We start from the raw sequence: 18,725 nt of genomic DNA on the forward strand, positions 1-18,725 counted from the left end.
ACTAACTACCTATATACCCACTGGACCCCACCAGCTCCAGGGCTTAGATGCTCTAACTCTCGAATATGGATAGCTGCCATGGCTCCATTAGCAGGCCCGTCCATGTTTTGGCACCAAGATTTTAATATTTAAAGAGGATCAATCATCAGTTCTACTATGGATTCTCATCTTATGTCTAGTTTAGAACCCTGTCCTCATTTCAATCTTGGATCGTGTCTTCTAGTCTCGAATACTCCAGCACTTGGGTCCTAGCCATTCTTGCCTAGGTCTGTCATTGCATAAATGGGAGAGAGAATTATTTGAGTTTAAAAAAAATGCAGCATGTTTTTTTTCTTCTTCAGAAGTGTAGCAAGAAATTTGAGTTAAAAAAGGCAGATATTCACAGGTTCATGAACAATGAGTATCAGATGATAATAATAATAAATTTTTTAAAAATGAGACACTGGTGATATCGGAAAGATAGACACATTTGATTGCACAAGAGATAACTGGTTAATGTATACTGAGTGAATTGAGTAACAGTTTGAAGTAAATTGCCAACGAAAAGTGAGTACCAGTTTTGCTGAGTGCATTGGGTGGAAACACATATAGTTTGCTTAGAAGTTTGACTGCTCTAACCAAACCAGCCAGGGTGAGCTTTGCTGATATCATGAAAGTAATGCAGGAGCATTTTGAACAAAAACCATTGTTGAATGCAGAACACTTCAGGTTTCATAAGCAGAATCAAAAGGAAAGTGATTCCTTTTCAGCTTACATGGCTGAATTGAGGAGATTGTCTGAGCATTGTCATTTCTGTTATGAGCTTAATGATGCACTGAGAGATCATTTAGTTTGTGGAATTTTACAAGAAAGCATTCAATGTTGACTCCTAACTGAAGCACAGCTCACAGTTAATGGAGCAGTTGAAATCACTGTATCAATGTAAACAACAGCCAGAGACACAATTGAGTTACAGTCAGGAATGAAAGTAAAACAATATTATATTATATTGTATCCTGCGTGTGTGTGTATGTATATATATATTAATATGTATGTATATATATATATTATATGTGTGTGTATGTGTGTGTGTGTGTGTTTGTGTCTGTTTTAGAGTTACAAAACCTAAAAGCTGGAAAGGGGAAGGCCATTTCACATACAGAACAGCTTTCTGAAGTCTCAGTTTAATCCATGATATTGAATGAAGGAAGATTTGTTCCTGAGAACTCGAAAACAAAAGGTAGGTTTACTAAGTGCACCAGAGAAATTTCTGTTGAATAGGAGATATAATTTCTGCAGTAGATACAATTCTTGAGCTTTTGGAATATGTTTCAAGTACTTCTTTGCCTTCCTTGGCTTTCTCAATTTTATTATATATATACACGAAAATGTACATTTTTTCATGAAGAGTTCATTGCATCCCATGTCAAGAAAACTGAATATTCATAAGGATGCAGTCTTCAACACTTATAGATATTAATTTTTTTTTCAGATTAATAGGTTCCCATATCATATTGAGTCCACCTCCCTGAAGTTTCAATGTTGCTTAAATGTATAGAAACACAACACTGTACTGCAGGCACAAAAATAGCAGCCTATTTCTGGACTTAAAATAGCCTGAGATTTTGATGGTATGAGTGAAGTTGTGGGAACAGATGTAGATGGAAAATCTTTAAAAAATACCAGCAGTATGAGTGGTCATATTCCCAAGAATAATTGATTGTGGATTGCTGCTGCAGAACTCAGTTTAAAGCCCCCAAAGTATCCTGTGGTTTTTTAGACAGATGTAGTTATTCATAGACAATTCCGTGATACCGGATACACTAAGCTATTAAACATTCAAGGAGTGTTTTCGAGGATAAGTTATTATCTAGACTCAACTGTCTTTGCTGAGTTAATTCCTGTCACTGCCTTGTTCACAATTAATTACAAATGTAGATATTGCATGCTTTGTCAATTATTCTGAACTCACGCACTTGAGGATGGATATTCAGTCTTTTGTTTATAAAGTTCCACAGAACCCTATTATTAGCACTCTGGTTTATCTGATGGCTATAATAAAACTCAAAACCCCTTCCTAAATTTACCCACCAATCCACCTCTCTTTAACTCTTGTTTTTTCTCCTCTCTCTATCTGCATCTCTACACCTTTCTTTCTTAGAAATGCTCCATTAGAAAATATCTCTGTTGTAATATCTCCTTATACAGCGCTTGTGTAGGATGATATTGGCCATAATCTTCCGACTGGATGGCAATTTCTCTTAAAGTGGTTGATCTCCTGCAGTGATAATTTTAATTTCCAGCCAAATGTACCTTCATAATCACAAGCTCAAAACCTTTCACAAACCATGCAGCATGATGGAACATTATTCATTTTGTTGTCTTGCAATCACAAAATCCATGATGTATTTAAGTGTAGCAACCGGATGCAGCTTCATCAGTCCTGCTAAAAATGAGCGGGGCACCTAAAATAAGGGTCTTAACTGGAACCGGTGAGTCTGCTATCTTCTGATGACTGAAAATGGCTGAAAAGTACTGCACTGTTGAAAAGTCACCAAGTGTGCACTTGGCTGTTCTGTCCACTAATTATGTTTAAAGTGCAAAATCTTTAAAAATGTGTTTGTGGTTTGATAAATTAATTCAATTTTAAGTGCCTCCTTGAAGGCTGCAACTAGGTGTAACCAGTGGAAACTCACCCTGTTGAAGAATTCATTTGGGGTGTAGCCATTTTAATGGGCAGTTCTTGCTTCCTGCCTTGTTTGAAAGCCAGTGGAAAGATCATGGAGATAAGATATTCATTTGTTGTAAATTGCATTCCAAATTTTCCTTATTTTCTCTGGGCCAGTCAATTTCTGCTACCCATTGTTAGCTGGCAGAAATTCTATGCCACACTTAAACTACCAACAGAAAAATATTTTACCTCAGTAGGATTCCATGCATTGCTGAAATTGCTTTTTCAGATCATTCACTTTAAACATTGATTGGTTCCCGTTAATACGCTTAACAGGGCATCATCAGTAGAACTATTTTCTCTCAGCTCTCAGTGTCCTCAGTTTGAACTTGGTGTCTTGGGCTGTCTGTGTGGAGTTTCCATGGTTCCATGCCTTGTGAATGCTTGTTTTCCCTCTGCATGTTCTGGTTTCCCTCCCACCCAAGCTTCAGAGTTCAATGTTCAAAGTAAGTTTTATTATCGAAGTACTTCTATGTCTCCATATACAACTCTGAGATTCATTTTCTTGTGGGCATACTCAGTAAATCTATAGAAAAATAACCATAACAGAATCAATGAAAGACCACTCAACTTGGGCATTCAACCAGAGTGCAGAAGACAACAAATACAATAAGAAGGAATAATAATAATAAACCAATAAGCAATAAATATCCAGAACATGAGATGAAGAGCCTTGAAAGTGGACCCATTAGTTGTGGGAACATTTCAGTGGTGGGCAGGTGAAGTTGAGTAAAGTTATCCCCTTTGGTTCAAGAGCCTGATGATTGAGGGGTAGTAACTGTTCCTGAACCTGGTGGTGTGAATCCTGAAACTCTTGTACATTTTTCCTGACGGCAGCAGCAAGAAGAGAGCATGTCCTGGTTGGTGAGGGTCCCAGGTGATGGGTGTTGCTTTCCTGCAACAGTTTTTCATGTAGATGTGCTCAGTGGTTGGGAGAGCATTACCCATGATGGAGTGGGCCGTATCCACTACTTCTTGTAGGATTTTTGATTGAAGGGAATTGGTGTTTCTGTACCAGGCTGTGATGCAGCCTCTTATTATATTTTCCACTACACATCTATAGAAGTTTGTCAAGGTTTTAGATGTCATGCCAAATCTCCACAAACTCCTAAGGAAGTAGAGGAACTGCTGTGCTTTCTTCGTAAATGCACTTAAGTGCTGGGCCCAGGACAAATCCTCTGAAGTAATAACACCTAGGAATTAAAAGTTACTAACTCTCTCCACCACCGATCCTCTGAGGACTGGCTCATGGACCTCTGGTTTCCTTCTCCTGAAGTCTATAATCAGCTCCTCACCATCATTCAGTGAGAGGTTGTAGTTATCAGCCATATTTTCTATCTCCTTCCTATATTCTGAATCATCACCACCTTTGATTTGGCCGACGACAGCGGTGTCATCAGCAAACTCGAATAAGGCATTGGAGCTGTGCTTAGCCACGCAATCGTAAGTGTAGAGCGAGTAGAGCAGGGGGCTAAGCACACAGCCTTGTGGTTCACCTGTGCTGATGGAGATCCTGGAGGAGATCTTGTTGCCAATCTGAACCGTCAGGGGTCTGCAATGAGGAAATTGAGGATGCAATTGCACAAGGAGGCATTGAGGCCTAGGTCTTGGAGCTTATTGATCAGTTTTGAGGGGATGATGGTATTGAATGCTGAGCTGTAATTGATAAAGAACATCCTGATGTATGCACCTTTGAGATTGGGAGGAAACTGGAGCTCCCAGAGGAACAGAGGGAGAATATGAAAACCTCTTCGACTGCAGCAGAAGTGAGGATTGAGTCTGCTCTGCTGAAGCCGTAAGGCTCTAGCAACTGCATCACAGAATGCTGAACTCTTGTGTTAGCTGGAGAGAACTGTAGCAAATGTACAAGGACCGGATTTCTTAGAGTGCCACAGCCTACCGCCATCGGCTCCATGCTCTACATTTTTCCACCGGCACGTCTCAAAACAGCTACGGTTTTCTAAAGTCAAGAGCTGGATCTTCTGTCTGCTGCCGCGCTTTAGAACATCAAAGGTTTATTGCGTGATTGTTCGTTAGCTTTGCTGTTTTTTCCTGTTTGAATTGCTGTACAGACAGGCAGCAGTTGGTTATTATTTAGACTGATGATTGGGAAGGTAGAGTCTATCTTAAGGCTGCAGTGTGGAAACCCTTCCGTGGCCTGCTCATGGTTTCATGTCACTATAACAGACTTTTTTTTATAATGCATCCTGGTGCTAAGTTTTAATTTGACAGGCTGTTCTGATTCTGTGCATCTATTTGAAATAGATAATAAACAGTCTTAAATGATCATTTGTATCTACTTGTCCTTCGTCAGATCTTGTTGGCACTGCTTCAGCATAATTGCAACTGACAGGAAGATATAAAGCGTAGTGCATCTGAGGACTGGCGGCTCACTGATCCACTCTCAGTTACGTGAGAACACAGAGTATTCACACCCATACTGAAGTCGTAAGCATAAAGATAGTAATATACTCTATACACAGTTAATAGGACTGTGATCAGTCGCGTCATGTACGAGGTTCTCCTAAGTTGTTGTCTGTTAGTGGGTCTTCAGGTGGATGTAGAGGCTGATCCAGGATCAATGTATACCGGTGTGGTGTGTGCAGGAGAAAGTGGATCACCACGGGATTTAATCTGGGATGTTAGGGTGGATTCCCTTAACAGAGAACACCTGTGCATGACTTTGTTTAACGTGAGGAGGCTAATGCATGGGCACCCACCACACGGTCCTTGAGAGATCCGGGTCAGGGTCCAGTGGCACAGAAGGCAAGAAGTCTGGGAACTTCTCACTGCTGCAGCTTTCTCCCCTTTCACTGTCGTTGCGATGTGTTATCGACCCCTTGACCTTTTTCCTAAGGGTGGCCCTACCAGGAGTGAGTGCCAGATGGCTAAAGTCCAGACGGCATCACTCTCGGGATCTCAGGAATTCTACACCACAACAAGGCGGCAATCCTTGGAGAAGATATAGATATTGCCTTGCATGATAGCATTACACCCAAGACAGGGGCAGTGAACCAACTTCTCACATTGAAGGAGGGAAACTTTCCAGATTCCCTTGTAGTTTGCAGAGGGACGAACTTGAGAACTCCCTATAGTTCAGAAGGCTGAGTTGTGACTTGCCCAAGATAGTTAAAATTACTTCAGTGACTTAGATAGATAGACATTAATGTTGAAGAACTGAATTATTTAGGAGTGGAAGTAGGAAATGCTTTTAGACATACCTTCCAATGGTATTGAAATTTGTTGCCTTAAATGACCAAGAAAGCCGGATTAGTTTTAAACCTTCAAAACTGAAATTAATATACTTTTAGTCAAAATTCTAGAGGTATAGGACTGAAGGAAAATGGCACAAATTAAATGAAGGTTGTAATAGATTGAAGGGACAGGATAGTTTACCCTAGCTCCAAAGATTCTTGATTTTTTTTCTGACACCTAATTTGTCCATCCACTAATGTAGAAGAACAGCAAGGATCTGAGGCAGTGAATAGAAGAAAATGCATAGTCAATTTTGACTGAAGATTTCAGCATCCTGGGAAGTAACAGATAATAGAGGAACAGACGACTCAGTTGACCAGGGTAACCGAAGCTGGGGAGGGAATGCCAGTGATGAGATCTTCTTCAGTAAACATAAACTCAGAGGCAAAGCCCTCCCCACCATTGAGCACATTTTTATGGAGCACTGCCACAAGAAAGCAGCATCCATCATCATCAAGGACCCCATCCACCTGGTTTATGCTCCCTTCTCACTACAACCATTGAGCAGGAGGTAGAGAAGCCTTCGGTCACACACCACCTGGTTCAGGAAAAGTTATTACCTTATAGCTATCAGGTTTCTGAAATGGGGTGATAACCTCACTCGCCACAACTCTGAACTGATTCTATGACCTACAAACTCACTTTCAATGAATCTTTACAACTCACGTTCTCAGTTTTATTTTGCTTATTTGCAATACTTGTCTTCTTTTGCAATGTTTGTCGGTCTTTGTGCATAGTTCTTTTGTATATACTATTGTATTTCTTTATTTTCCTGTAAATGCCTTCAAGAAAATGAATTGCAAGATAGTATGTGGTAACATATATGTACTTCAATAATAAATTTTACATTGACTTTGACTTATGCTCTCCGAAGATGGGCTATTTAAAAAAATTCATGTGACTAGACACCATAGAGTCAAAGAGCCATCCTTCAGCCCACCAACACAATGGCAAATGTCGATATCTGGTTATATTGTCTACACTAATCCAGTTTCCCAGTGCTTGGCCCACAGCTTACCATGCTTCAGTGATCAAAGAATCTGCCTTTCCAGATCTTTAAACATAGGAATCTAGAATGTTCTACCTGAGGGGATGCTGCCTTCACTAATCCCTCAGACAGAGCATTCTAGATTCCAACAAACCTATTGGTGAGAAAGAAACTCTTGCTCAGATGCCCCCTGAGCCATATACACGTTGACTTGAATCCACAGCTCTGGTTTAGACACCTCTGTAATGGGAAGGTTTCTCTCCATTCTACCTGTTCCATGCCCCACATAATTTTATATACCTTAATCAGTTTCTCCCTCAGGCCTCCTCCAGATCAAGGGAAATAAATCCAGCCCATACTGATTCTTCTTGCAACCGAAGTACTTCATCACAGGCAATGTACTAGTGAATCTCCTCCCTATGTTTAACAGTGCAATCATACCATTCCTACGGAGTGGTGACCAGGAATACAAACAGTACTCCAGCAGTGGTGTAACCAATATTTTGGAAAGCTGTACCATGAGTTCCTTGCTCTTCTATAATTTAGCCCTCTTAACCACCTTATCTACCTGTGGTGTCTTTTTCAGGGATTCTTAGCCTTGTACATGAAAGACCCTCAGTTCTGCACACCTACCTATTGCCACGTAAAATTTTGCTTTGAACATGGTCAACCAATGGACAACCAGAACAAGGGAGTTGAAGAAGGTTCACGGCACGGCACAGTGAGAGATAAGAAGCCGGCACATTTCAATGTACAGCCTTCAAACCTCAGTAACCTTCATCCCCACCCACCAGCCTCCTCACCACCATCTTACAGGTTAAAAAGATACAGGAGTGGTGGGTGCTTGTGCTAGGCAATGAACTGAAATCCTCTATTATGCCAAATAGAGGGCAATGCAAATGGTATTGATTGGCAACTATATCAGCATTTGCAATACAGATTGAACTTCATGGTGTTCGACCACCTGATTAGTGCATTCTAAATACCACACCAATCATTTCCCATTTTTTCTATGGACACATTCATGCTTCCCATCCTTGGGAAATAATAGCTGAATAAATAATCTTTCACAAGGGTCTCCAATGAAATGTGGAAATAATTTTTGATTTTTTTGTTAATATCAACTCAGTGGTGTATAAGTACCATTTTTCTCTTCCCTAGCTCTTACCAACCTTACTGCAGGGGAAGCCAGTGCAATTACAAATAGAAAATAGGCTGTCAGAGCAGAACAGCATACAGAGAGGAGGTGCAATGGCTAACGGGCTGGTGCAGAGCCAACAACCTGTCTCTGAATGTGAACAAAAGAGATGGTTGTTGACTACAGGAGGGCACGGAGCGACCACTCACCGCTGAACAACGACGGCTCCTCGGTAGAGATTGTTAAGAGCAGCAAATTTCTTGGTGTTCACCTGGTGGAGAATCTCACCTGGTCCCTCAACACCAGCTCCATAGCAAAGAAAGCCCAGCAGCATCTCTACTTTCTGCGAAGGCTGAGGAAAGTCCATCTCCCACCCTCCCATCCTCACCACATTCTACAGGGGTTGTATTGAGAGCACCCTGAGCAGCTGCATCACTGCCTGGTTCAGAAATCGCACCATCTCGGATCACAGGAACCTGCAGCGGATAGTGAGGTCAGCTGAGAAGATCATCAGGGTCTCTCTTCCCGCCATCATGGACATTTACACTACACACTGCAGCCGCAAAGCAAACAGCATTATGAAGGACCCCACGCACCCCTCATACAAACTCTTCTCCCTCCTGCCATCTGGGAAAAGGCACCGAAGCATTCGGGCTCTCACGACCAGACTATGTAGCAGTTTCTTCCCCCAAGCTATCAGACTCCTCAATATCCAGAGCCTGGACTGACACCTTACTGCCTATTGTCCTGTTTATTATCTATTGTAATGCCTGCACTGTTTTGTGCACTTTATGCAGTCCTGGGTAGGTCTGTAGTCTAGTGTAGTTGTTATTTTTTTACTCTGTGTGTTGTTTTTTACGTAGTTCAGTCTAGTTTTTGTACTGTGTCATGTAACACCATGGTCCTGAAAAACATGATCTCATTTGTACTATGTACTGTACATAGCAGTTATGGTCGAAAGTGACTTGACTTGACTTGACTTGAACAGGGCCATTTGGACTATCAAGTCTGCTCCGAGATTCGATCATGGCTGATTTATTTTCCCTCTTCCCCCGTTCTCCAACCTTCTATGATGCTGTTACTAATTAAGAAACTATCAGCCTCTGCTTTAAATATCTCCAATGACTTGGCCACAACAACAATCTGTAGCAATGAATTCCACAGATTCACTACTTTCTGGCTAAAGAAATTCCTCTTCATCTCCGTTCTAATGGGATGCCCAACTATTCTGAGGCTGCTCCCCCTGTTCCTAGACCTTCTACAATTGGAAACATCCTCTGCACATCCACTCTATCTAGGCCTTTCAATATTTGGTAGGCCTCAATGAGAATCCACCCTGATTCTTCTATAATCCAGCGAGTACAGGGGCCTATAGCCATCAAAGGCTCCACAAACATTAATCCTTTTATTCCCAGGATTATTCTTGTGAACGCCCTCTGTACCTTTTCCAATGTTTGCACGTTCTTTCTTAGATATGGGATCTGAAATTGCTCATAATACTCCAAATATGGTCTGATCAATGTCCCATTAAGCCTTTGCATTACATCTTTGCTTTTATATTCTAGTCTTCTCAAAATGAATGCTAACATTACATTTGACTTCTATACTACCGACCCAACTTACAAGTTAACATTTAAGGAATCCTGCACCAGGACACCCAACTCCATTTGTACTTCCGAACTTGCTCCCCATTAGGAATATAATTTATGTCTTTATTCCTTCTTGCAAAGTGCACGACCATACAGTTCCCTCCACTATATTTCATTTGCCACTGTTTTGCCCATTTTTCTAATGTGTCCAAGTCCTTCTGCAAACTCCCTGCTTCTTCAACCTACCTGCCCCTCCACATGCCCTTATGTCATCCGCAATCTTGGCTACAAAGCTTTCAATTCTGTCCTTCACATCATTAACATAAAATATGAAAAATAGCAGCCCCAACACTGACCCCTATAGGGCACAACTAGTCACTGGCAGCCAACCAGGAAAGGTCCCTTTTACTCCCACCCTTTGCAGGCTAGAATCTTTCCTTTAGTACCATGGACTCTTATCTTGTTTGGCAGCATCACGAGCGGTACCTTGACAAAGATCTTCCGAAAGTCCAAGTTTACAACTGACTGTCATTTGTGTATTCTGCCTGTTATTTTCTCAAAGAATTCCAACATATTTGTCAGGCAGGATTTCTCCTTAAGGAACCCATACTGACTTTGGCCTATTTTATTGTGTAGCTCCAAGTACACTGAAATGTCATCTTTAGTATTGGACTCAAACATCTTGGCCAGCCCCCGAATTCAGGCTAACTGGCCTATAATTTCTGACTTCTGTCTCTCTCCTTTCTTAAAGTGTGGAGAGACATTAACGATTTTCTAGCACACTGGAATCAGTCCAGAATTTAGTGATTCTTGAACAATCATCACTAATACCTTCACAATCTAGACACTAGACACTAGACACTATAATACTACAGCACAGTATAGGACCTTCAGCCCTCGATGTTGTGCTGACCCACATATTCCTTAAAAAAAAGTACTAAACCCACACTACCCCGTAACCCTCTACCACTTCTACTGGAAGCTCGTTCCACACAGCTACCACTCTCTGAGTAAAGAAGTTCCCCCTCGTGTTACCCCTAAATTTTTGCCCCTTAACTCTCAACTCATGTCCTCTTGTTTGAATCTCCCCTACTCTCAATGGAAAATGTGCAATTGGATCCTGGATTTCCTTACTTGTAAACCCCAGACAGTTCAGATTGGCAAAAATATCTCCTCCATAATCTCCATCAGAACAGGAGCACCACAGGGATGTGTACTTAGCCCCCTGCTCTTCTTTCTTTACACATATGATTGTGGCTAAGTACAGCTCCAGCACCATATACAAGTTTGCTGATGACACCACTGTTGTGGGCTATATCAAAGGGGGTGATGAATCCACATACAGGAGGGAGACTGAAAACTTGGCTGAATGGTGTAATAACAACCTCTCAAGCAATGTTAGTAAGACAAAGGAACTGATTGTAGACTTTAGGAGAGGGAAACAAGAGGTTCATGAGAATCATTGGAGAATCAGACGTGGCGAGGGTCAATGACCTTAAATCCTGGATGTCACTTTGTCAGAGGACCTGCTCTGGACCCATCATATAAATATTATTGTGAAGAAAGCACGACAGCACCTCTACTTGCTCAGCAGTCTGCAGAGGTTTGCCATGCCATGAAAATCTTCTATAGAATTGCGATGGAAAATGTGCTGACTGGCTGCATTATGTCCTGGTACGGGACCACCAGAGCCTTTGAGCGGAAAATCCTGCAAAAATTAGTGGATTCAGCCCGATACATTGCGGGTAAAACCCTCCCAACCATTGAGCACAACTGTGAAATGTTACTGTAGAAAAGCAGCATCCATCATCACCATCCAGGCCATGCCTTCTTCTCTCTGCTGCCATCAGGTGGAAAGTTCAGCTACCTCAGGACTCACACCACCAGGTTCAAGAATGGTTGCTGCCCCTCAGCCATCAAACTGTTGAACAAAAGCTACACTTACTTAGGGACTTATATTGTTATTTCATGCTTGTTATTCAATGCCATTTATTTATATCTGCATTCACACAGTTTGTTTATGGTTAACAGTTCCTGATGTTTACAGTTAGTGTTCTATAGATTTGCTAAGTATGTCTGCACAAAAAGAATCTCAGGATTGTATGTAGTGAAATGTTTGTACTCTGATAATAAATTTTACTTTGAACTTTGAAGGTTACTGAGGTCAAGAGCGTTGAGAGTCAACTTTAGCTGACTGAAATGAGCTTTAGCAAGCAGAAAATTATTTTTGATCAGTTGAAACTGGATTTAACCAGTTGAAACCAGTTTGTATATGCCAAAACTGATTTGAACCTACCAAAACCAATGTGCTGTCGGAAAATGGTTTGAACTGGCTGAAATTGGTTTGAACCGGCTGAAACTGGTTTGAACCGGCTGAAACTGGTTTGGAATGCTGGACCCTGGTTTGAACCAACACATCTGATATGAACCAGCTAGAGCAACATTTATTGAGCTGAAATTGGACATGGGGTCAGAACAAAATTTAGCCAGACAAAACTGGACATATCCAGCCAAATCCAGATTTATTTAGCTGAAACTGTTTTATCCAGTCAACACCAGCTTTAACTGGCCTCTTTCACTGGGCTTCCATTGCTATGTCAATGTCAGTTTGTGTGAGCAGCCTGTCCAAAGATATTTACCTCAGCTGACAAGAATATTTCTAACTACCACGGGCTGAATCACAGGTTGTAATGAATCAGCATATTGGAAGGAGATTGAAAATCTTCTGGGTGGTGCCTCAACAACAACTTCTCACTCAAAGTCAGCAAGACCAAGGAGCTGATTACTTAGGAAGAGGAAACCAGAGGTCCCTAAGCCAGACCTCATCAGGGTTGTCAGAGGCAGAGAGGGCAAGCAACTTTAAATTCCTTGGTGTTACCATTTCAGAAAAACTGTCCTGGACCAACACAAAAGTGCAGTTACAAAGGAAGCACGGAAGCGCCTCTACTTCCTTGGAAGTTTGCAAAGATTCAGCATGTCATTGAAAAGTTCTATGGATCATTGGTGACCGTCTGCATCGCAGCCTGGTATGGAACTACCAATACCCTTGAAAGGAAAATCATACAAAAATTAGTGGATATGGCCCAGTCCATCACGGGTAAAGCCCTCTCTAGGCCATGCTCTCTTCTTGCTGCTGTCATCAGGAAGAAGATGCAGGAGTCACAAGGCTGACACCACCAGGTTCATCTCATATTCTCAATATTTTTTCATTTATTTATTATAATCATTTCTTTTCTCTTTCTTTCTGTACTTGCAGCTTGTTGTCTTTTGCACACTGATTGTCTGGCCCGTTTCTGTGGATCTTCATTGATTCTATTATGGTTATGGATTTATTGAGTATGCCCGCAAGAAAATGAATCTCAGGGTTGTATATGGTGACATACACGTACTTTAGCAATAAATGCACTTTGAACTTTGAAGCCAATGTCCCGGCCTCTACCCCATTAGCCAACCTCTTCCCCCTGTCTCTCCGCTCCTCCTGTGGGATCTCTCACCACCCCCTCCAGCATTCCATTCAACAGACCTCCTCAGTGAGACTATCCCCACTAAAACAAGCCCCATGCCCCAGTGCAGCCCTCGATTACCCCTTCCACCAAAGAAGTCAGTCATGGTGAATTAACCCGCTGATTCGTTGTCGGGCTGTGGGAGGAAATGGGATCACCTGAAGGAAAGGTATGAAGTTACAGAAAGAACTTAAAAACTCCACCCCCCCCCCCCCCACACACACACACACACACACACACACACACACACACACACACACACACACACACACACACACACACACACTCACTCTGTGTTGGGGAGGGGTAATTAAGCTCCTCACCCTGCATATTGATGGTGGGGGGAGAAATGGAGCAGCTGGGGGATGCCAACAAGTCCACAAGGATGTGCAAATCCCACGTACACACATAGAGCTGGTCATTGACTGCTGGTAGGGGAATGGCACATGCACTCCTGTTTACCTCAACGTTGCTGAAGTCAAGAGGGCTGAGAGTCACCTTTAACTGACTGAAACTGAGCTTTAATAAGCAGAAAGCAGTTTTAATCGGTTGAAACCGGATTTAACCAGTCAAAACCAGTTTGGACTGGCCAAAACATTTGCACTGGCTGAAACTGGTTCGAACTGGCCAAAACTGACTTGAGTTGACTGAAATTGGTTTGAACCAGTTTGAACAGGTCAAGGCTAGATTGATCTGGACGAAACCAGATTTATCCAGCTGAAACTAGATTTGAGCCGTAACGAGGAAATCCGCAGATGCTGGAGCCATAACTAGACTTTTCATGCTGAAATCAAATTTATTTAACTGAAATTGGATTTATTCAGCAGAAACCAGATTTTTTGAGCAGGAACTAGATTGATTGCGCTGGAGGAGTCGGACATGGAGCAGGTGTTCTCAATGAGCCTGTCCCCACTGGAACCAGACCCCTAACCTGGGATAGCCCATGGCTATCCCTCCCACTGAGGGGGCTGGACATGGAACAGATGTTGGAGAGGGAGATACATGGGGCATGGAAACAAGTCCTTTGGCCCAGTGAGTCCATGCCATCTACTGAACAACCTGTCACTCATTGACTGAAATGAGCTTTGACAAGCAGAAAATAGTTCTAATCAGTTGCAACCAGATTTATCCAGTTGAAACCAGTTTGTAATGGCCAAAATTGATCTGAAACAACCCAAACCAATTTGACCCTGCTGAAACCAGTTTGAACCAACCAACCAACAGACACAAAAAATATTGGAGGAACTCAGCAGCCAAGCAGCATCTAGGAAAGAATACAGTTGATTACAACTGAAACTATTTGAACTGACCGAAACTGGTTTGAACTGGTTGAAAGCAGATTGATCCAGTCAAAACCGGATACTTATGGCCAAAACTGACTTATCACGTTGAAACCGGATATATCCCACGAAAACCAGATTAATCCCACTGAAATTCAATTTAGCCATTTGAAACAAGCTTTAACCAGCCCCATTCACTGTCGTGCTGTCACAGGTAATGTGGGTGAGCAGCCGTTCCAAAGACTTCTTCCTCAGTTAACTTGAATGTTTCCTACAAGCCATTGTCTTTGCCTCTCTCTCAATAGCCAACTCTTCCCCTGGCTCTCTCTCTCTCCACCCGTCCTGTGGGATCACCTACCACCCCTTCCACCAGACCTCCTTAACCAGCCTGCCCCTATTGAAACCAGACACCTGACCCAGAGCAACCCTTGGTTATCCCTCCCACTGAGGGATCGGATATGGAGCAGCTGTGTGAGATGGAGGTTCATGGAGCATGGAAAAAGGCCCTTTGGCCCATTGAATCCATGCAGACCTTTGGCTGCCAATTCCCACTGATCTTATATTGATCACATTGAACTTCTTCCACATTAACATCACCTTGCCAACCTTGACCCAAATTGTACCTGTCACCAGTTATGGTAGTGGAGAGTATTTAAATACCACAGGCGTACAAACATGCATGCACACAAGCACAGACAAGACTATGTGCTGGGGAGGAGCAATTTATCCCCCTCTCCCTGCATATCATTAGGCAGGTTGGAGGAAACTGGAGTGACTGGGAGGCTCACGCAATTACAGGAATGTGCAAACTCCACACACATATTCACACAGATTTGGCTATTGACTTCTGGTAGGGGAATGGTGCACAAACTCCTTTACATCAATGAGGCTGAGGACAAGGGATATGAAAGTCATCTTTAGCTGACTGAAACAGGCTTTAACAAGGACCCAGTTTTAACCAGTGGAAATGGATTTAATCAGCCAAAACTGGTTTGAAAGAGCTAAAATCAGTTTGAACCAGACAAAACCAGGTTGAACTGGGTAAAACTGGACTTAACTGGGAAAAGCCAGAGTTTTCCAGTTGAAACTGGTCTTATCCTGTCCAAACAAGATCTATTTGGCCAAAACCAAAATTATCCAGCCAAAGGCAGATTTAATCAGCTGAAACCAGCTTTAACAGGCGGGAACTGCCCTGAACCGGCCAAAGCTGGTTTAAACTATAAATATAATCCTGCCTCCACAGTATTGTAAGGAATGCCATTAAAAATACCTAAGATTGATAAGAACAAACTATTACTGAACATAGAGAGAGAGAGGAAACTGTTATTAGTAGGAACAAATGTATATGGATTTTTCTTGCATAATATTATGGGAACTTGTTTGTATGTGAGGGTGCCATAAGGCATCTGTAACCCAGGTATGGCCTGTACTTCCTTCCTATCAATGATAGCAAGGAAGAACTCTATCATTAAGGACCCCCATCATCCATCCAAGCTCTCTTCTCACTGCAACCATTAGACAATAGACAATAGACAATAGGTGCAGAAGTAGACCATTCGGCCCTTCGACCCTGCACCGCCATTTTGAGATCATGGCTGATCAATTCCTATCAATACCCAGTTCCTGCCTTGTCCCCATATCCCTTGATTCCCCTATCCATAAGATACCTATCTAGCTCCTTCTTGAAAGCATCCAGAGAATCGGCCTCCACTACCTTCCGAGGCAGTGCATTCCAGACCCCCACAACTCTCTGGGAGAAGAAGTTTTTCCTTAACTCTGTCTTAAATGACCTACCCCTTATTCTCAAACCATGCCCTCTGGTACTGGACTCTCCCAGCATCTGGAACATATTTCCTGCCTCTATCTTGTCCAATCCCTTAATAATCTTATATGTTTCAATCAGATCCCCTCTCAATCTCCTTAATTCCAGCGTGTACAAGCCCAGTCTCTCTAACTTCTCTGCGTAAGACAGTCCAGACATCCCAGGAATTAACCTCGTGAATCTACGCTGCACTTCCTCTACAGCCAGGATGTCCTTCCTTAACCCTGGAGACCAAAACTGTACACAATACTCCAGGTGTGGTCTCACCAGGGCTCTGTACAAATGCAAGAGGATTTCCTTGCTCTTGTACTCAATTCCCTTTGTAATAAAGGCCAACATTCCATTAGCCTTCTTCACTGCCTGCTGCACTTGCTCATTCACCTTCAGTGACTGATGAACAAGGACTCCGAGATCTCTTTGTATTACTCCCTTACCCAATTCTATACCGTTCAGATAATAATCTGCCTTCCTGTTCTTACTCCCAAAGTGGATAACCTCACACTTATTCACATTAAACGCCATCTGCCAAGTATCTGCCCACTCACCCAGCCTATCCAAGTCACCCTGAATTCTCCTAACATCCTCATCACATGTCACACTGCCACCCAGCTTAGTATCATCAGCAAATTTGCTGATGTTATTTTCTATGCCTTCATCCAAATCGTTAACGTAAATGGTTAACAGCTGTGGTCCCAATACCGAGCCCTGTGGCACCCCACTTTCACCACCTGCCATTCCGAGAAACACCCATTCACCGCTACCCTTTGCTTTCTATCTGCCAACCAGTTTTCAATCCATGTCAATGCCTTCCCCCCGATGCCATGAGCTTTGATTTTACCCACCAATCTTCTATGTGGGACCTTATCAAATGCCTTCTGAAAATCGAGGTACACTACATCCACTGGATCTCCCCCGTCTAATTTCCTGGTTACATCCTCGAAAAACTCCAATAGATTAGTCAAGCATGATTTACCCTTGGTAAATCCATGCTGCCTCGGCCCAATCCTATCACTGCTATCTAGATATGCCACTATTTCATCCTTTATAATGGACTCTAGCATCTTCCCCACCACCGATGTCAGGCTGACAGGTCAATAGTTCTCTGTTTTCTCCCTCCCTCCTTTCTTAAAAAGTGGGATAACATTAGCCATTCTCCAATCCTCAGGGACTGATCCTGAATCTAAGGAACATTGGAAAATGATTACCAATGCATTCGCAATTTCCAGGGCCACCTCCTTTAGTACCCTAGGGTGCAGACCATCTGGACCTGGGGATTTGTCAGCCTTCAGTCCCATCAGTCTTCTCATCACCGTTTCCCTCCGAATGTCAATCTGTTTCATTTCCTCTGTTACCCTATGTCCTTGGCCCATCCATACATCTGGGAGATTGCTTGTGCCTTCCTTAGTGAAAACAGATCTAAAGTACTCATTAAATTCTTCTGCCATTTCTCTGTTTCCCATAACAATTTCACCCAATTCATTCTTCAAGGGCCCAACGTTGTTCTTAACTATCTTCTTTCTCTTCACATACCTAAAAAAGCTTTTGCTATCTTCCTTTATATTCCTGGCTAACTTGCGTTCGTACCTCATTTTTTCTCCCCGTATTGTCTTTTTAGTTAAGTTCTGTTGTTCCTTAAACACTTCCCAATCATCTGTCCTCCCACTCACCTTAACTCTGTTATATTTCCTTTTTTTTTAATGCGATGCAATCTCTGACTTCCTTTGTCAACCACTGTGGCCCCTTTCCCCCCTTTGAATCCTTCCTTCTCTGGGGGATGAACTGATTTTGCACCTTGTGCATTATTCCCAAGAATACCTGCCATTGCTGTTCCACTGTCTTTTCTGCTAGGCTATCCATCCAGTCAACTTTGGCCAGCTCCTCTCTCATAGCTCCATAGTTTCCCCTGTTCATCTGCCACACTGACACCTCCGAGCTGCCCTTATCCTTCTCAAATTGCAGATAAAAACTTATCATATTGTGATCACTACCTCCTAATGGCTCCTTTACTGCGAGATCGCTTATCAAATCCTGTTCATTACATAACACTAAATCCAGAATAGTCTTGTCCCTGGTCGGCTCTCGTACAAGCTGTTCCAAGAACGCATCCTGTAGGCACTCTACAAACTCCCTATCCTGTGGTCCAGCACCAACCTGATTCTCCCAGTTCACCTGCATGTTGAAATCCCCCATAACTACTGCAACATTACCTTTGCCACATGCCAATGTTAACTCCCTATTCAACTTGCACCCAATATCCATGCTACTGTTTGGTGGCCTGTAGACAACACCCATTTGGGTCCTTTTGCCCTTACTGTTCCTCAGTTCTATCCACACAGACACTACTTCTCCTGACCCTATGTCCCCCCTTGCAAAGGACTGAATCTCATTCCTCACCAACAGGGCCACCCCACCCCCTCTGCCCACATTTCTGTCCCTACGA

General features: G+C 42.6%; 1 long non-coding RNA gene across 1 annotated transcript in view; it reads left to right on the forward strand.

The window, feature by feature from the left end:
• Positions 1–18,725, forward strand: part of LOC140719610 (uncharacterized) — a 127,177-nt gene that overhangs the window by 323 nt on the left and 108,129 nt on the right. Inside the window, exon 2 of the long non-coding RNA XR_012096957.1 lies at positions 1,094–1,219. This is a non-coding gene — a long non-coding RNA (uncharacterized lncRNA). The remainder of the gene's footprint in view (positions 1–1,093; positions 1,220–18,725) is intronic.

Source organism: Hemitrygon akajei, chromosome 32 (genome assembly GCF_048418815.1).
Source record: "Hemitrygon akajei chromosome 32, sHemAka1.3, whole genome shotgun sequence".
Classification (NCBI taxonomy): domain Eukaryota; kingdom Metazoa; phylum Chordata; class Chondrichthyes; order Myliobatiformes; family Dasyatidae; genus Hemitrygon; species Hemitrygon akajei.